Source organism: Callithrix jacchus, chromosome 4, assembly GCF_049354715.1.
Source record: "Callithrix jacchus isolate 240 chromosome 4, calJac240_pri, whole genome shotgun sequence".
In the NCBI taxonomy this organism is placed as follows: Eukaryota; Metazoa; Chordata; class Mammalia; order Primates; family Cebidae; genus Callithrix; species Callithrix jacchus.
The window spans coordinates 131,112,992-131,134,132 of record NC_133505.1 but is presented as its reverse complement, the minus strand read 5'-3'; the positions used below and the strand labels follow the sequence as shown (position 1 = coordinate 131,134,132).

The 21,141-nt window shown below is 37.3% G+C and overlaps 1 protein-coding gene across 14 annotated transcripts in view; it reads right to left on the bottom strand.

Annotated features, from left to right (window-relative positions):
* Nucleotides 1–21,141, bottom strand: part of NKAIN2 (sodium/potassium transporting ATPase interacting 2) — a 1,060,472-nt gene that overhangs the window by 295,413 nt on the left and 743,918 nt on the right. The window contains exon 4 of one of the 14 annotated variants that reach the window (XR_013534525.1): nt 11,367–12,946. The exons of the other annotated variants lie outside the window; for them this stretch is intronic. The gene's annotated coding sequence lies outside the window, so the exon portion shown is untranslated. Of the gene's footprint in view, nt 1–11,366; nt 12,947–21,141 lie in introns of those variants that run through there. 14 annotated transcript variants of the gene reach the window in all.

Here is a 21,141-nt window from a genome sequence, read left to right as displayed (position 1 = left end):
CTAAAAAAAAAAAAAAAAGGAAACCTGAGCAAGAGAATAAATATAGTATTGGATTATAAACAAAAGAATACCAAGAAATACCCTGGGGTTCTTACTGATCTAAATAAGTAATTAAATAACTGAATAAATGATTGCTAACTAAATAAACAGAAGATAAGTGACAGCTCTTTTTTACTTTCAAGAAATGTATAATGAATGAGGAAAATAGAAATTAGCATTAGAATGCCACCTTCATATATGCCCCAGAGTGGATCCACCAATGAAGGTAAGCTTCACAGGCAAAATTATAAAGAGAAAGAGGAAACTTGCATGGTCTCAAAGTATCTCCTCCAAAACATTTAGTAACTGCAATGGGAAAAACAGTTACTTTACCATAGAGAATCATGGAAGACACCACCTTAACCAAACAATCATGGTCAACAACACCAGTAATTCATTTCAATGTCACATACCCCCTGATATGAAGCACTGAGGTGGGGTACATAGTTTCTGTGATATTCTTTTCAATAAAACATACCCTCTGTCTAATCTTGAAAAACATCAGACTAACCCAATCTGGGGATCATTCTGCAAAGTAACTGACATGCATTGTTCAAACTCTCAAAGTATTGAAAGGCAGAAAAAAGACTGAGAACCTGTCTCAGATTCAAGGAGACATGCATCATGACAACTAAACAAGACATAGGATCCTGGGACAAGAAAAATATGCAGTAGTAGAAACACTGACTAAGTTCTGTACTCTATTCAATACTGTTGTACACAGGTTGATTTTTAGTTTTGATAAGTGCTCTGTAGTTATGTAAGACATTAACATAAGGGTAAGATGGGTATAAGGTTATGAGAACTCTGTACTATTTCTGTAATTCTTTGGGAAACATAAAATTACTTTAAAATAAAAAATATATATATTTAAAAGCCTCTCTTGACCTCATTTCTCCTTCTAGCTATGGTACAGCAAAGCTTCTTGAAAGAGCTGTCTGTGGTTCCTGAGTCCAGCTCCTCACCTTCCATTTTCCACACCACTTTAGCTAGGCTTTAGTTTCTACTCTTTCTCAAAAACTGTCACCAATCAGTTTCATGTTGGCAAAATGGATGGCTCCTTCTTTGTCCTAATCTATCTCCGTCTCTCAGTGCAGTTTTCAAAGTCAGTAACTCTGTCTTCCATGAAACGTTATCTTCTCTTGGCTTCCTTGATCACCACACATTTCTGATTTTCTACGTGATTTACTATGTGCTCCTCTCCTTCTCCATCTCCTATGATGCTTTTTTTCTCCTCTGTAAATTTGGAAGTTTCAAAATTTCATCCTTGACTGTCTTGTTTTCTCTGTAATCTTTCCATTTAATTATCCACTACCTTGATTTTAAAAGGTGTACACACACCTCACCTGCAGAGCCCTTTCCTCTTCCCTCTCTGAAGGTAACAATCTTTGATTGCCTGAAGGATCCTAGTTTTCTTCTTCAGCAATGAGTGCTGAATAAGGACAGAGAGGCATCTGTTTTCTCCTTATATCACTGGAAAATCATGCACTAAACTTCACTTTTGGTGAAGTGAAAAGGGTAATTTGACCCATTAAGAATTTTACATGAGCCAGGCGCCGGTGGCTCACACCCGGGAGGCCAAGGCAGGCGGATCATGAGGTCAGGAGATCGAGATCAACTTGGCCAATATAGTGAAACTCCATCTCTACTAAAAATACAAAAATTAGCCCAGTGTGGTGGCATGCGCCTGTAGTCCCAGCTACTCAGAAGGCTGAGGCAGAAGAATTATTTGAATCTGGGAGGATCTCAGAGGTGAGCTGAGATCATGCCACTGCACTCCAGCCTGAGAAATAGAATGAGACTCTTAACTATGTTCTCTGCCCAATCCAATTAAGATTTTCAAATGGTAAATTATTTTATTTCTTCCTGTTACTTTATTTAAAATTCAAAGAAACCTTTTCCTAGCTAATATATTTAGGAGGCCACACATACTAAAATCATAAGGAGAATTCCTTAACAAATGAATTTTATTTCAAGGATGAGATTTTTTTCTACCTTATTTCTCAACTGATCATCTACAGATATATTACAGATTGGACTAGATCAATTCCTGGTTGGTTTTGCTTAAGAATTGTGGCAATATGTTTACACCTTCTGCTTTTGTAAGAGAAAAGAAATACTACATGGTTAGTAGCACAGGTATGAGGTTCCATCTTGAGATTTTTACAGCAAATTTCACACAACAATAATCCTGAATCCAAGACATATTAGAAACAGATGTATGACACTATTGAAACAAAATTCATTATTTTGCACTGACCTGAATGGCTATCAATTTGCTTTTATCGATGTGTGTGTAGGGTGGTGGCAGGAAGAGGAATAGGAAGCAATTCATTTAGGTAGTAGTGTTACAATTGGACTGGTGGCACTATAAGCAGGAAAAAAATAGAAACGGATGCTTCAAATATATTACACTATTCCTACTGTCTGAGATTAATCACCCAAACTGACCTTGGCCTCTTACTTGATTCCTAAAGAAAAATTCTGACTCACATTTTTAGGAGACAAAAACATTAAACAGCGTAGTTGATGAAGAAATAGTTATAAAGCTGGGGTTTAAGTACAGTTTTTAAAACACAGCCTCTGTGATTTCAAATGTCAGTTTTAGGCTCCAGCTGTTCCAAATAGGTTCGCTCTTAAGCTGCTGGCTGAACAAATGTAAAGGATAATTGTTTTGTAATGTTCCGGACTTTAAAGTAATTTCTGTATGTATTTATAATTGAATGGTCAAGTCTTGTTAATGTTATTGCATATTTAAAATGTTACAGTAAAACATAATTTAGAGACCTCGAATACTTCATATCATTCAATTAGTTTGTGGTGATTATATAGTTCCATCAAAAAGCAATAGAATGCTCTTTCTATTTTACTTGAACTACAAATAAATCAAGAATTTTAGCAAAGGCAAAAAAAACCTGGTTATATTTTAACAGTTTATAACATCCTTGTGCAAATGCACTTTGGACATTTAATTTTCTCTAATACCATTTACAATGAATAACCATTTCTCACTTTGTCTTTAAAATGTAAAAGAAAATACTTTTTTCTTTATGTAATTAATTCCAAAAGGAACCATTTAATATGTGTTCTGTAACTTGCCAGAGATTCATTTATATTCAGCTCTTCTGTGTACTGAGTTTAACCTGACTTTCCCATTAGGAAAGGAAAGGTTGACTGTGCACTTCACATTCAGAAACCCTAGTGCTCGACATATCAGAACTGTGATGTTGAGAACATGTTTTCAGACACTTTTTTGTAATGGGCCATCTGCTTTCTCTTTGTTTACCTCTCTGCCTGGGATGTGCTTCTGTTCACTAACTATTATTTCTAATATCTCTGTGCCTACTTTCACAACCAAAAGCATTACTTCTCTAAATCCCAGTTTAAATATTTCCTGCTTGTGGATGACTTGAGTTATTGAGTTACAATAAGTCCTTCCACTTTCTCCTAAGACTTTATTACATTACTTGAGGGGGGAGCATATCTACTTTTGATGTACCTTTGTAGTGTCCCACCAAATTCAATAAACAAAGACATGCTTAGAATATGTTAAATGAGGTAGAGGATATATATATATATATATATATATATATATATATTGATATTAGTAGTTTATATTATATCATATATATGTAATATATGAATAGCTAATATTTCATGCACCTTGCTAAGCATCTCTGAAGTAGGGGGTGGGGAGAATCACTTTCCCAAATCCTAGAGTTTCATGTTCAAGGACACTTGAGCACTAATTTTGAGGACATGCCTCTTTGATGAATTATAAAGAGCAATTATTCTACAAGTACTCAGCAATTTTTCTAATTCTAGGTGGATAATATCTGCATGGAGCATGTCACCAGCACTGCTTTCCACATCTGGGAGCTGAGGGACCCTATTTGGGAACTTAAAAAAAGTAAGAAACTAATGAAACAAAGAAAGCCATAATGATATGCTCCTCTACTCCTGTTCTATTAACATTGCTTCTGTTAAGTTCTGTATTCTTGGCACAATAAATTAGAAATTTGATGTAAGTGCATGTAAGGTTAACAATATTACTTGCACCTTGGTCCATATATGATTCTTTGTCAATACAACATCAGAACTTTAACCACAAATAAGAATTATAAGAAATACGAGAACAAAACTGGTGTTTCTTTCTTCGTCACTGTTATTTATTTTTTTTCTGGGAGAGCTTGTTCAAAATGAAACATTAAAAAAAGTTGAAGAAGAGACAGCAGTCTCTGAATGTTACTATTTACTCCTATTGTGTCATTAGAGTATACAGTATCTGTCACTAACACGGAACCAAATAATCAAATTTCATGGCAGAATTCCTGAGACTAATGTTTGTGTCATTTCATTTTGTAGTTGCATTGCGGGTAAGCGGAAGCCAATTTTAGCAATTATATTACCATCATTTAGTACACTGCACATAAACAACTCTATCGGTGTCATCAAGTAAAGTAGTTAGCATTTGATGGATGCACACAAAGGTAGGGAATAAGCTACAATAATTAACATTATGCATCCCATAATCATATCCTCTTATCCACTTAAGGTGAACTACTTTTACTCTGCTTTTAGTCTTGTACAACTTTTAGAATTCAGCATCTTTTGTGTTTTGGTGCATCAGTCAGTTTCAAATTTAGCACCCTATTATACAATTATATATATATATAATTTATATATAATACTCCTAGACATATATTATTTCTGCATTACTTAAACTTGGAAAATGGAGAAAAAGATAAACGAGTTGATTCAAGATTATGTTGGTCAAATAATAAACACTCAGAAAGGATAAAATAACCTGTGCTGTAAATTGTCATAGTCATACAAAGATTCTCAGCCTAAGAGTTGTTTAATAAAAACTAGCTATGTTGCCACAATATTTTTGACGCAACCTTGCCAATGACTTATCTCTTGATGGATTTGATCTATGGCCTGTCTCTATGGGCAAAGGGGTTATGGTTTTAGTAGGGAGAAAAGGAAGACAGTCTCAAATGATTTTTTTCATTGTTTCTAATCAAAAAACTAGCTCTCCTTTCTAAGTGTTTGATATTATTTTCAAGTCAAACAGCTTCTAGCTTCCATTTAAAGAGCAAATGACTTAAAATTAAGCTATTTTCAGGGAAGGCACTGAAGCAATTCTGCACTAAATGTGCTTTAGTGAATAGAATTCAATCCTAGACCTCTGGAGGCAATTCAGTTGAAGTAAAATTTGAATACGTTTCCTCTCCCTTTAAATGAAGTGAGGCCTTACAGTCCCCTAAGAAGAAAGGAGTTTTAAGTCACTGCCCAGAGAAGAGTTTTAGGTCACTGCCCAGAGAAAGAGAATTACTGATTCTTCCATAATTTGCTTGATTTGCCATTTACAGATTTGAAAGGATCTGCCATGTGACTTTTTTTAATCAAATTATATTTATCTTCATCTAGATATACACACAGAAACTTTGGGGAAGTTCTAGAAGTTAAGTGCATTTTTAAACAAGTTGGGTCTATCACCTAATTGCCCTTAATTTAAAAGCTACTAATCTCAAGTTTTGTGAAGGTTCAGAGTATCGATACTAATTTTTTAAAATGTAAATGTAACATGTGTAACTATTATGTTGAAGAGATACATCTCAATGTATTTGATCAGACACCATCTATTGTTTTTCCTCCCAGTGTCACTTCAAATGTATTGAAGCTGGGGAAACATTCCCTGCCCCTGATGTAGAACACAGGTTATTCTGTGGCATTTCTGCTCTTTGTTAACCTCTGAAAAGCTCACTCTAAGTGGTAAAATACAAATTTAATTCCATAACTAGAAGGCCCAGTTTCATGTCATTTTCAAAAGCTCCACATTTATTCAAAATTGCTGTTGCTTCCAGTTTCGACAGCTGCTCCTGCTAAAGGGGAGGACTTAGCTGGTAAGACGGAGAGCTGGAGGTCAGAATTCCACAGCTCCTTCTCCTCCATCTTGGAAACATTGTGGTTGGAGATCTAGTTAGGCAGTGGGGGTAGAAGGAAAAGAAGTCAGAGGCTGAACATTTCCTACTTGACTGTAAGGTCCCTAGTTGGCTTCCTGCTCTCCAAGTCTGACAGGTATTTGAAGCTCATTGGCTTCCTGAGGGTTCTTCAGGGATCCCAGTCCCTGCTGGGTCCCTCATGCAAGGAAGTTCACTTGACTAGTTCAACTGATCTCCATTTCACCTCAGAAATCTAATGTCCCACTTGTAGTTTCTTCTCTACCAAGAACTATTAAGCTTTAGGAGGCATTATTTGATAGGTTCTAACATGATCCTTGGATGGCTCTCGTTCTCAGGGATAGCTTGCATCTTCTTGAAGAACAAGTATTTGTGTTTTATCCTAACTAACAGTGGGAAACAGGCTGATTCAAATGTAATAGTAACTTTCTTCATTAGCTGGTCTGCACTACCCGGCTTGTCCCTGCCTTCTATAGTTATAGGCAGGAGTCAGATATTAGCCCAATGTGACCACTGATCTCAGAGCTCATAACTCAGGTTTTCAAAGTGGCCCAGCTGAAGGCCCTTCTTGTTTTGAGAGATGCCACAACACAGTCCTGTCTGTAGTTTTCCACTTATACTTCCTTCACTTTCTCAATTCCCATAATCATATCCTCTTATCCACTTAAGGTGAACTTAAGCATTTTACACTGCTTTCAGTCTTGTACCATTTTAGAATTTAGCATCTTTTGTGTTTTGGTGCGTCAATCAAAATTTCTAATTTAACACCCTATTATACAATATTAATTTAAATCTTTTAACACTAGTCAATGGTAAGATTTTTCCCCATAAGAATTTTCATTAAACATCAAATCGGGTCATAGATTGATACAGTGTGTTTTGTTTTGAAGTTATATCTAATAAAAGTAAACATTGGTTTTCTTATTACAATGAAGAGCTCATTAAGCCTGTAGGCAATTAGTATTGAAATTAAGTGTATAATGAGTTATTTAGTAATCTATATTTTATGATGTGCTTGTAAAGGTATTAATTATTTGGCTATGTACTGGAAGGATTAGTTGTATAACAGCATGTAGATTTTCCCAAGGAAACTGGAATGCAAATTTTGATTAAGATGACAAAACACTGGCCAGGCACGGTGGCTCACACCTATAATCCCAGCACTTTGGGAGGCTGAGGCGGGTGGATCACGAGGTCAAGAGATTGAGACCACCCTGGTCAACATGATGAAACCCCGTGTCTACTAAAAATACAAAAAATTAGCTGGGCATGGTGGTGCATGCCTGTAATCCCAGCTACTCAGAAGGCTGAGACAAGAGAATTGCCTGAACCCAGGAGGCGGAGGTTGCAGAGAGCCAAGATTGCGCCATTGCACTCCAGCCTGGGTAACAAGAGCGAAACTCCGTCTCAAAAAAAAAGATGACAAAACACCAACCACATTTTTAAATTTTTAAACAGTTGGTATGCATAGCATGTACCACTTAAATTTTATTAAAGTTGTAAAATGGAGGAAAATATCTAGTAAAAAATATTTTTTCGACTTCACAGTGGTGTTTTGATTTTATTATTAATTAATATTCACCTAGTAGCCATGCTGAACAAATTCTATTTTAATGTTTATCAAGTGCTGTGAAATACTTACACAAAGGGGCTAATTTAGTAGTATTGAATTTAGAAATTTTGACTATATATTCGTCAAAGTGTTTGGTGAACACATATTTTTCCTTATTTGTTAATTCTTCTTTTTATTCTTTTAATGTTAGAAATGTTATGAACATTATCTTTTTCTAACCGGGTTTGTATTTAGTTTATTCATTATTCAACATGCAAATTTTAGTAACTATTGCATTATATTGATGACTGTGAGCTTATGATAAACAGTTCTGAAGCAAAAGGGTGCTATATAGAATCTTGGGCCTGTAAAGAGCCTTTAAAAGTCATTCAATTTCATCTCCTGCCTTCAGCATTACAGCACAATCAATGTTGTTATGGCTTTAAGGATTTTAAGAGCAATGTCTTTACTTAACATAAACTTAAAGCTGTATCTTGTTCTTTTTAATTTTTGCTAGGCAGTTGTGGAGGTCTTCAAACAGTGATTATAATAGAAGACCTGAGTTGTCTTTCTGCTCTGTTTCTGCCCATGTGTCTTGGCCCTGGACAACTGCCCACTTAGCAGTTGTCTAAGACACCTATTTGAATCTGTTATTTAGTTGATGCTAAAATATCAAATATTCAAAGACATGAAATAATTTACATTAAAACTACAAAACTGGATATCAAGGTTAAGTATTTTATTTTTCATTGCTAGACTTTTGTTTCTAGAATATTTTTTCTTCTTAAATTCCTGTTTTATTTAACTCTGAATAAACGGTATAGTTGTAAAATGCTATATATTTAAATCATAAAAAGAAAGGTACTACTTAAATATAGACAATAAAGATGTTTGATAGCACCCCATTTTTCTTTTACCTTAAATGTACATTATAGCATTTATCTATTTCTTTTTTGAAATGCATAGTCAGTTTTATTAAAATTTAATTTTTAAGTAAATTTCTTAGATTCAGAAGATCAATTGCTATATATATGGTAATCTCTTTTGATAATCAACATGCTGAATCCTTATTGTTGTACAATGAAAATAGGTATATATATTATGAAGTATTTATATATTCCAAACAAGTTTAAAGATAGAATGAAAGCAAATGCTATATTGTCTGTCAATGAAACGTACCAGTAGACTGATCACATACTGGTTCTATCCAGCTGCAACCTGAAAGATGTTAGCACAAGTCTCTGATGGATGTCTCCAAGGAGATGGATGCCAGTGTTAGGGAAATGACTTAAACAACTGCTAACTGGGGTCTCTCTTATTTGTGTCACAGATGGGATTGGCAGAAAATATTGGTGGGTGTTTTAAAAACATGACCTAATCTTTCCCTAATTGAGGAGGTTTCTAATTGTGTAATAATTGGTTTTCACAGTTGAATGTCACAGTATTAAAGATATTTGGCAAAGCTCTAATGCCAAGTAAACCACATACGTTTCCTCAAATTCATCTTTCCGTATTTTCTAAACTGTATTTTATCATAGTGGCCATAATTATAGGTTATATTAACTGAGTACTTAATATGTTTCATACAGTGGGATAACCCTCTATATAAATTATACACTCAGCACGTATATAGTGCTATCATCCTTTTTGTTGTAATAATGGGGAAACAGGAGTTTAGAAAATCGAAGTCAGATGCTCGTGCTATTTTGTATCTCACCCTTGCATATCTGAATTAAACACTTAATTTAACCTCAATAATATAGAGAATACCATCCTAAAATATTGCAGAGTTCTCCTCTAGAGAGATTTTTAATGGATCAGCAAAAAGTACTTTAAATAATCAATAATAACAGTAGAAATGTTTTAGAAATACTGGTTGACAGGGGCATGTGTGTGTGTATGTGTGTGTATGTAAAAGTGGAAATAACTCTAGTAAGAGCTATGTAACATTTACTGAGTACTAGTTTATATCACATTATCTAATTTTCTTTTCAGAGCAAAATTCTGGAGTATACAGATGCTACTCAACTTTCAATGAGTTTATGTCCTGATAAGCCCATGATAAATTGAAAATATTTTAAGTTGAAATGCAGTTAATAGACCTAACCTACCAAACACCATAGTTTAGAGTAGCCTACCTTAAATGTGCTCAGAAAACTTACATTAGCCTGCAGTTGGACAAAATAATCTAACACAAAGCCTACTTTATAATAAAGTGTGGAATATCTTCTGTAATTTATTAAATATTGTAATGAAAGTGAAAAACAGAATGGTTGTATGAGTACTTGAAGTATAGTTTCTACTGAAACCATATTTTCTCACCATTGTACAGTCAAAAAATTATAATTCAAATTATTGTAAGTCAGGGACTTTCTATATATTCCTATTCAATTTAATAGACCTATAAACTGAGGTGATGTAACTTGCATGCTATTCATAGTTAGTACATGGCTTCCCTGGGATTAAAACCTAGGTTGAGGCCAAACGTGGTTGCTCATGCCTGTAATTCCAGTACTTTGGGAGGCCGAGAGATCATCTGAGGTCAGGAGTTCCAGATCAGCCTGGCCAATATAGTAAAACCCTGTCTCCACTAGAAATAAAAAAAAAATTAGCTGGGTGTGGTAGTAGTGAGTGCCTCTAGTTCCAGCTACTGGGAAGGTTAAGGCAGAAGAATCACTTGAACCCAGGATGTGGAGGTTGCAGTGAGCCAAGATTGCACCACTGAACTCCAGCCTGGGCGAAACAGTGACTCTGTCTCAAAGAAAAAAAAAACTTAGGTCTGTTTAACTGTAATACTTCTGTTCTCAACCATTCCAGTGAACTATATTTCCTTAAAAGAAAAGGATCACAGATCTTATAGATATGCAAAATTATCAGTAGATAGCAGATAGAAAGTTAGCTTTATAACTGCTGACATATTCAATTCAAGAAGACTGTTTTTAAAGAAAAAGCAAATTACAGATCAGCTGATGCAGACCCATGAGACTTAATTTCTTAATTTGAAGTTTTTAATTGCCTATCTGTACATCAAAATGACTAGAGCTGTGCTCTGTGAGGAAGTTGCCTTGTCATAGAGAATTTGTTTGAAATTTAATTCATAAAACTTGAAAGTATTTGCACAAATTACTTAAATTGGTTTCTTTATAGACCACTATATCCTGCCATGCTTTCTGGCTACATCATTAATTTGCTTAGAAATCAAAATGTAAAATCCACATCCTTTCTGCTACAGAAGACACTGAGCATATTTAATGCATAAATATTTTAAAACTTTGGTGTTTAAATATATCTTTGGCCTCACACAGTGGCTCACGCCTGTAATCCTAGCACTTTTGGGAGGCAGAGGCAGGTGGATTGCCTTACCTCAGGAGTTTGAGACCAGCCTGGACAACACAGTGCAACCCCATCTCTACTAAAATACAAAAAATAAGCTGGGCATGGTGGTGTATGCCTGTTGTCCCAGCTACTTGGAGGCTAAGGCAGGAGAATTGTTTGAATCTGGGAGGTGGAGGTTGCAGTAACCCGAGATTGTGTCACTGCACTCCAGCCTAGGTGACGGAGTGAGACTCCATCTCCAAGAAAAAGAAATACACCCTTGATTAGAACGTGGCTTGAAAATCTATATTGGATCTTGCCATTTCCTTTTTTTTAATCACCATTAAAAATATTTATTAAAACAAATAAATTAACTAAAATGTAATAAAAATTTTTCTTGCTTGTTTAACAAGGTATTTACGGTAATAAAAACATTGTCTGAATTTAATGCACGTTATAAAATATGATCCTGAGTAGAAAATTTATTACTGAGGATTAATTTGATTAACTTGTATACATGCAAAAGGAAAATTCTAAAAATAAGTGAGAGCATACATGTGTGCATGAATAAGTAAATAACTAAATGAAAAAAAATATTTTGAGATGGAAAAGAATGAAGGCAGTAGGAGAGACATTATGCAACCCGAGGTTCACTGGTGGTTCCCAAAACAGTGTTTGTCTAATTAGAGATAATATTAGATATTATCTCTATATAATATTTGATAAAAATATGATAATTTTTTTTGAGTTTCAGTTCTCTCATCATTTAACAAGAGTACTAGTGAACTATATAACCTCTAAACTCCAGATGAACATTAAATATCTCTAATTATTCAAAAAATAAACATTGACAAATTCATTCATTAAACGTTTTTCTGAATCTCTACTGTGTCAGATACGTGCTACACTTAGGAATGTATAGATAGACATCATTTTTGCCTTACCATTCATTTCAAATGAAATTAGTTTCATGGATGAGTCTGACAGAGACTATATAAAAATATGTTTAAGAAGTTTGATGTGATAAAAGAATGCCTTTCTTTTTTTTTTTTTTAGACGGAGTTTCGCTCTTGTTACCCAGGCTGGAGTGCAATGGCGTAATCTCGGCTCACTGCAACCTCCGCCTCCTGGGTTCAGGCAATTCTCCTGCCTTAGCCTCCTGAGTAGCTGGGATTACAGGCACGCACTACAATGCCCAGCTAATTTTTTGTATCTTTAGTAGAGACGGGGTTTCACCATGTTGACCAGCATGGTCTCCATATCTTGACCTTGTGATCCACCCACCTTGGCCTCAGGAATGCCTTTCATTTAAAAAGAGCAAGTTTACAAAACAATAGCAAGCAGAAACAAAACAAGAGCAAGTGAACATGAACATATGCAATTATACATTTTGGAAATGAAAAATACAGTCTTTGAATAAAAAGGAACAAAATACGGTTAAGGTCTAGTTAAACCGAGTGAATGAGAAAATTAGTATATTAGAACACAGCCTTGCAATATAAATTCAGAGTGTAGCACCCAATGATTCAATCTTCAAAGTCAAACTAAAAGTCAGATAAAGGGCACAGTTAATAGTTTGGGGTTTTTTTTCAAAGACAAAACAATGAGTTCCCACTGAAGATGATGGGGGCAATGGCAGAGAAACTATCTGAAGAATAATAGAAAATTTTCAAAATGGATGTGCTCTCAAATTGAAAGTGTTTTTCAAGCATTAAGTGAATGCCACATGTAAACATACCACAGTGACTTTTAGGATTAAATAAATAAATAAGCAAACAAACATAAATAAATAAAGCTCTTAGATGGAAAGAGCCAATTATTTACAAAGGAATACCAGTCAGATGGAGAGAAGATTTTTTTCACATGCAACAAGTGATCTTAAAAGAAAATGAAGATGTTTTCCTACTGCCAAGAAAACCAAGACATTTCTACTCAGCTAAACTATTATTAGAATAAAGTCCAAATAATGACACCTTCAGAAAATAACAAGTAATTATCCCTACAGACACTTACCAGAAACAAAATAAAAGATGAATTTACCAAGATGAGAAACAGACACAGAGGAAAAGATGGACTGTAAGACAAAAAGAGGGAACATAAAATATTAAACCAACTATTGAATATAAAATGGTGGGAAACTGAATGCATTAAATAAACTATTTGGAATAAGTGAAAATACAGCCATAATGACAATGAATAATTGGATTAGGCTCACATTTAAAACGAGTGATTTTGAGAATGGACAAATAAATGAGATACTATATCAAGCAGTAGAGACACCATTCTACTGCTTAGAAAACATTTACCTAAAAACAAAATTACATGAAAATATCAAAAGTAATTAAAAAGATTTACTAGGCAAATACTAGTAACAATGATAATGACCATTAAGATGCTGCAGTGTTATTTTCAGTCAATACAGAATTTAAGTAAAAAGTATCAACGGGGATAAAAGCACACACTACATATGAATAAAAAATATTCACAAGGTACAGATAATAATCATGATCTTATTTCTAACAATGTAGACTAATATACATGGATGAGAGGAAAGAGAACACCCATGAAAGAGAAATAGAATCCAGCAGAATTTGACACAGCAACTGACAAGTTCACAATGATAGTGTCAGAAACTGATAAATTAAACACACACAAAAGATAGTAAACATACAGATTTAAACCACCATCCTGTTTTAACACCTAAAGAGATACACATATATACATGAGGGATCTGTGGGGATCGCTCCCGTGTGAGGCCCCTAGGAAATGGGCCTCGCCATATGGTGAGCTTGAGCCTGGACACAGATCCCCGGTTGGGAGAATCGAGCTGAGGGAAAGCAGGAACCGAGAGAGGGACTATGCTATTCAAAATAATTAACTGACATTACTTTATGAATATGAAAACTTGGGAGGCATTGTGTCCACTGTTGGCTCCTTATGGTTTATTGCTTGATTGTGTTCATTTTGGATCCCTGTTACCTTCATTGTAAAATATTAACTTAAGTATTTACACTTGGTAACTTACTTACTGTAACTTACTGGGCGTAACTGTAACTTACCATAACTTACTGGGCGTAACTGTAACTTGCTTACATTGTTAAGTACTTACTGGGCATAACTTACTTGCTGGGCATAACTTACTTACTGTAACTTACTGGGCGTAACTGACGACTGGGCTTAATTTACTTACTGGGCATAACTTAGTGGGCGTAACTTGCTTACTGTAATTTAAGTATGTTGATCTGGCGTAAACAACATTAACTTCAGAAAAGTATATAATGGAACATATTGCAAAAATAAAATTGCTGCATGGGCATAGCACATATGGCCCTCCAGACCTCACTCTTTTTCTTTTTTTTTTTTTTTTTTTAAATTTTTTATTGGATTATAGGTTTTGGGGTACATGAGCAGAGCATGCAAGACAGTTGCGTAGGTACACACATGGCAGTGTGCTTTGCTTTTCTTCTCCCCTTCACCCACATTTGGCATTTCTCCCCAGGTTATCCCTCCCCACCTCCCCCTCCCACTGGCCCTCCCCTTTTCCCCCCAATAGACCCCAGTGTTTAGTACTCCCCTTTCTGTGTCCATGTGTTCTCATTTTTCATCACCCACCTATGAGTGAGAATATGCGGTGTTTCATTTTCTGTTCTTGTGTCAGTTTGCTGAGGATGATGTTTTCCAGATTCATCCATGTCCCTACAAACGACACAAACTCATCATTTCTGATTGCTGCATAATATTCCATGGTGTATATGTGCCACATTTTTCCAATCCAGTCTATTATCAATGGGCATTTGGGTTGATTCCAGGTCTTTGCTATTGTAAACAGTGCTGCAATGAACATTCGTGTGCATGTGTCCTTATAGTAGAACGATTTATAGTCTTTTGGATATATACCCAGTAATGGGATTGCTGGGTCAAATGGAATTTCTATTTCTAAGGCCTTGAGGAATCGCCACACCGTCTTCCACAACGGTTGAACTAATTTACACTCCCACCAACAGTGTAAAAGTGTTCCTTTTTCTCCACATCCTCTCCAGCATCTGTTGTCTCCAGATTTTTTAATGATTGCCATTCTAACTGGGGTGAGATGGTATCTCAATGTGGTTTTGATTTGCATCTCTCTGATGACCAGTGACGATGAGCATTTTTTCAGATGATTGTTGGCCTCATATATGTCTTCTTTCGTAAAGTATCTGTTCATATCCTTTGCCCACTTTTGAATGGGCTTGTTTGTTTTTTTCCTGTAAATCTGTTTGAGTTCTTTGTAAATTCTGGATATCAGCCCTTTGTCACATGGGTAGACTGCGAAAATTTTTTCCCATTCTGTTGGTTGCCGATCCACTCTAGTGACTGTTTCTTTTGCCGTGCAGAAGCTGTGGAGTTTCATTAGGTCCCATTTGTCTATTTTGGCTTTTGTTGCCAATGCTTTTGGTGTTTTGTTCATGAAGTCCTTGCCTACTCCTATGTCCTGGATGGTTTTGCCTAGATTTCCTTCTAGGGTTTTTATGGTGCCAGGTCTTATGTTTAAGTCTTTAATCCATCTGGAGTTAATTTTAGTGTAAGGTGTCAGAAAGGGGTCCAGTTTCTGCTTTCTGCACATGGCTAGCCAGTTTTCCCACCACCATTTGTTAAACATGGAATCCTTTCCCCATTGCTTGTTTTTATCAGGTTTATCAAAGATTGTATAGTTGTATGTATGTTGTGTTGCCTCCGGTGCCTCTGTTTTGTTCCATTGGTCTATATCTCTGTTTTGGTACCAGTACCATGCTGTTTTGATTACTGTAGCCTTGTAGTATAGTTTGAAATCCAGTAGTGTGATGCCCCCCGCTGTGTTCTTTTTGCTTAGAATTGACTTGGCTATGCAGGCTCTCTTTTGGTTCCATATGAAGTTCATGGTGGTTTTTTCCAGTTCTGTGAAGAAAGTCAATGGTAGCTTGATGGGGATGGCGTTGATTCTGTAAATTACTTTGGGCAGTATAGCCATTTTCACGATATTAATTCTTCCTAACCATGAACATGGAATGTTTCTCCATCTGTTTGTGTCCTCTCTGATTTCGTTGAGCAGTGGTTTGTAGTTCTCCTTGAAGAGGTCTCTTACGTTCCTTGTGAGTTGTATTCCAAGGTATTTTACTCTTTTTGTAGCAATTGCGAATGGCAGTTCGCTCTTGATTTGGCTTTCTTTAAGTCTGTTATTGGTGTAGACGAATGCTTGTGATTTTTGCACATTGATTTTATATCCTGAGACTTTGCTGAAGTTGCTTATCAGTTTCAGGAGTTTTTGGGCTGAGGCGATGGGGTCTTCTAGGTGTACTATCATGTCGTCTGCAAATAGAGACAATTTGGCTTCCACCTTTCCTATTTGAATACCCTTTATTTCTTTTTCTTGCCTGATTGCTCTGGCTAGAACTTCCAGTACTATATTGAATAGGAGTGGTGAGAGAGGGCATCCTTGTCTAGTGCCAGATTTTAAAGGGAATGCTTCCAGTTTTTGCCCATTCAGTATGCAATTGGCTGTTGGTTTGTCATAAATAGCTTTTATTACTTTGAGATACGTTCCATCGATACCGAGTTTATTGAGGGTTTTTAGCATAAAGGGCTGTTGAATTTTGTCAAATGCCTTCTCTGTGTCAATTGAGATAATCATGTGGTTTTTGTTTTTGGTTCTGTTTATGTGGTGAATTACGCTGATAGACTTGCGTATGTTGAACCAGCCTTGCATCCCCGGGATGAATCCTACTTGATCATGATGAATAAGTTTTTTGATTTGCTGTTGCAATCGGCTTGCCAATATTTTATTGAAGATTTTTGCATCTATGTTCATCATGGATATTGGCCTGAAGTTTTCTTTTCTCGTTGAGTCTCTGCCGGGTTTTGGTATCAGGATGATGTTGGTCTCATAAAATGATTTGGGAAGGATTCCCTCTTTTTGGATTGTTTGAAATAGTTTTAGAAGGAATGGTACCAGCTCCTCCTTGTGTGTCTGGTAGAATTCGGCTGTGAACCCGTCTGGACCTGGGCTTTTTTTGTGTGGTAGGCTCTTAATTGCTGCCTCAACTTCTGACCTTGTTATTGGTCTATTCATAGTTTCAGCTTCCTCCTGGTTTAGGCTTGGGAGGACACAGGAGTCCAGGAATTTATTCATTTCTTCCAGGTTTACTAGTTTATGTGCATAGAGTTGTTTGTAATATTCTCTGATGATGGTTTGAATTTCTGTGGAATCTGTGGTGATTTCCCCTTTATCATTTTTTATTGCATCTATTTGGTTGTTCTCTCTTTTCTTTTTTATCAATCTGGCTAGTGGTCTGTCTATTTCGTTGATCTTTTCAAAAAACCAGCTCTTGGATTTATTGATTTTTTGAAGGGTTTTTCGTGTCTCAATCTCCTTCAGCTCAGCTCTGATCTTAGTTATATCTTGTCTTCTGCTGGGTTCTGAGTTTTTTTGATCTTGCTCCTCTAGCTCTTTCAATTTTGACGATAGGGTGTCAATTTTGGATCTCTCCATTCTTCTCATATGGGCACTTATTGCTATATACTTTCCTCTAGAGACTGCTTTAAATGTGTCCCAGAGGTTCTGGCACGTTGTGTCTTCGTTCTCATTGGTTTCGAAGAACTTCTTTATTTCTGCCTTCATTTCGTTGTTTACCCAGTCAACATTCAAGAGCCAGTTGTTCAGTTTCCATGAAGCTGTGCGGTTCTGGGTCAGTTTCTGAATTCTGAGTTCTAACTTGATTGCACTATGGTCTGAGAGGCTGTTTGTTATGATTTCAGTTGTTTTGCATTTGTTGAGCAGTGCTTTACTTCCAATTATGTGGTCAATTTTAGAGTAGGTGTGATGTGGTGCTGAGAAGAATGTGTATTCTGTGGATTTGGGGTGGAGAATTCTGTAAATGTCTATCAGGTTTGCTTGCTCCAGGTCTGAGTTCAAGCCCTGGATATCCTTGTTGATTTTCTGTCTGGTTGATCTGTCTAGTATTGACAGTGGAGTGTTAAAGTCTCCCACTATTATTGTGTGGGAGTCTAAGTCCTTTTGTAAGTCATTAAGAACTTGCCTTATGTATCTGGGTGCTCCTGCATTGGGTCCATATGTTTAGGATCGTTAGCTCTTCTTGTTGTATCGATCCTTTTACCATTATGTAATGGCCTTCTTTGTCTCTTTTGATCTTTGTTGCTTTAAAGTCTATTTTATCAGAGATGAGAATTGCAACTCCTGCTTTTTTTTGCTTTCCATTAGCTTGGTAAATCTTCCTCCATCCCTTTATTTTGAGCCTTTATGTATACTTGCATGTGAGATGGGTTTCCTGGATACAGCACACTGATGGGTTTTGGATTTTTATCCAATTTGCCAGTCTGTGTCTTTTGATTGGTGCATTTAGCCCGTTTACATTTAGGGTTAATATTGTTATGTGTGAATTTGATACTGCCATTTTGATGCTAAGTGGCTGTTTTGCCTGTTAGTTGTTGTAGATTCTTCATTATGTTGAAGCTCTTTAGCATTCAGTGTGATTTTGGAATGGCTGGTACTGGTTGATCCTTTCTATGTGTAGTGCCTGTTTTAGGAGCTCTTGTAAAGCAGGCCTGGTGGTGACAAAATCTCTGAGTACTTGCTTGTTTGAAAGATTTTATTTTTCCTTCACTTCTGAAGCTCAGTTTGGCTGGATATGAAATTCTGGGTTGAAAGTTCCTTTCTTTAAGAATGTTGAATATTGGCCCCCACTCTCTTCTGGCTTGTAGTGTTTCTGCCGAGAGATCTGCTGTGAGTCTGATGGGCTTCCCTTTGTGGGTGACCCGACCTTTCTCTCTGGCTGCCCTTAGTATTCTCTCCTTTATTTCAACCCTGTTGAATCTGACGATTATGTGCCTTGGGGTTGCTCTTCTTGCGGAATATCTTTGTGGTGTTCTCTGTATTTCCTGCAATAGAGTGTTGGCCTGTCTTGCTAGGTGGGGGAAATTTTCCTGGATGATGTCCTGAAGAGTATTTTCCAGCTTGGATTCATTCTCTTCGTCCCCTTCTGGTACACCTATCAAACGTAGGTTAGGTCTTTTCACATAGTCCCACATTTCTTGGAGACTTTGTTCATTCCTTTTTGCGCTTTTTTCTCTGATCTTGGTTTCTCGTTTTATTTCATTGAGTTGGTCTTTGACTTCAGATATTCTTTCTTCTGCTTGGTCCATTCGGCTATTGAAACTTGTGTTTGCTTCACGAAGTTCTCGTATTGTGTTTTTCAGCTCCTTTAATTGATTCATATTCCTCTCTAAGTTATCCATTCTTGTTATCATTTCCTCGAATCTTTTTTCAAATCTTTTTTCAAGGTTCTTAGTTTCTTTGCATTGATTTAATACATGATCTTTTAGCTTACAAAAGTGTCTCATTATCCATCTTCTGAAGTCTAATTCCGTCATTTCGTCACAGCCATTCTCCGTCCAGCTTTGTTCCCTTGCTGGTGAGGAGTTTTGGTCCTTTCTAGGAGGCGAGGTGTTCTGGTTTCAGGTGTTTTCCTCCTTTTTGCGCTGGTTTCTTCCCATCTTTGTGGATTTGTCCGCTGGTCGTCTGCGTAGTTGCTGACTTTTCGATTGGGTCTCTGAGTGGACACCCAGAATGTTGATGATGAAGTATTTCTGTTGCTTGGTTTTCCTTCTACCAGTCTAGCCCCTTCGCTGTATGACTGCTGAGGTCCGCTCCAGACCCTGCTTGTCTGGGGTGCACCTCTAGCAGCTGTGGCACAGCGAGGGATGCTACCAGTTTCTTTTTCTGCTATCTTTGTCCCAGGATGATGCCTGCCTAATGTCAGTCTTTTGGATATAGAGGGGTCAGGGAGCTGCTTGAGGAGACAGTTTGTACTTTATAGGGGCTTAATTGCTGAGCTGTGCGCTCTGTTGTTCCTTCAGGGCTGTTAGGCTGCTATGTTTGATTCTGCTGCAACAGAGCTCATTAAAAAACCCTTTTTTTTTTTTTTCTAAAATGCTCTGTGTTGAGGGGTTTGGGCTTTATTTTTGGATGTTCGATGAGGTGTCCTGCGCAGCTAGAAGGCAGCCTAGCCACTGTTTGGCTGCCGAGGCTCCGCCCTGCTGTTGTGTGATTCACCCTGTTCCTGCAGGCTCTGCTGTGGTCTCCACCATGCCCTGGGGCGGAGTCTCTTTTTGTAGCGTGTTGCCTCAGCAACGGCAGGCTGCGTCAGCAGTGGGCGTGTATCTCAGTAGGGACGGGTTGCCTCGGCAATGGCTGGCTGCGTCAGCAGTGGGCGTGTATCTCAGTTGGGGCGGGTTGCCTCGGTAGTGGTGGACGCCCTTCCCCCACAGAGCGTCTCGGACCATCTGCTCGGGATAGTTTGAAATCGCGGTTTTGTTCGTCCCACTGGGTATCCCAAACGATCTGTCCCTGCAATCCCCTGGGCTGGGCTACTGTCCAAGTCTCGTTCAGTCTCAAGTCCAGCCCTCTCAAGTCTCAGATTGCCGGTTCAACAAGGCACCCAGACAAGAGCGCATGTGGGGATTGCTGGGTAGGGCCGGCCGCTGCCGCCCCGGCTGCCGGCTTGGCTTCGCCAGGCAGACCTACTGCCTGGCATCCCGTGTCTTTTTATACTTGGGAGTTTCCCCGTTTTGTGGGCAACAAAGATCAGTCTGGAAATGCAGCTCTGACTCACCGTTTGCGGATTCAACGCGAGCTCCAATCCTGGGTTGTTCTCACAGCGCCATCTTGAGTCCTCCTCCCTTTTTCTTTCTCCTTTTTTCTGGCGCACGCTCTCTTCCAGGTTTGGGACCCTCTCGCTGGACGAGATTCCCGGGCTCGCGTTCAGTTCACAACATATACACTGCATGTGTTTATAAAATTACTGCACACAATAAAGTGAACATGTATACTTTTAAAAGTATAAATAAAACATTTACTAAAACAAGCAACAGAGTTCATGGAAAAAAGGAAAACAACTTGTGGTGTTGTAACTGAAGACACTAACAAGCAGCTTTCAGCAATAGCTGGAGAGGCCACAATCATGACTTTGTGGAAGTTTATTATTTAAAATCAATTTCATCACATGTAGAACAAGTTAAGGTCAGAGTTACCAGATTAACTCTCCAGCTGCTGCTGTGATTTGAGTAGTTTTCATTTCCTCTTCCACCAGTTGTAATTCTCAGTTTAGGATAATTTTCTAATTTTTCTTCCGAGACTTGGTTTGTTAAGAAGAATGAAGCCCCGTGAGCTCATAGGGTTTATGCATGGGGAGGAGAACTGGATGGTGCCTTTGTAGATGATGGTAGAAAAGTGGACAC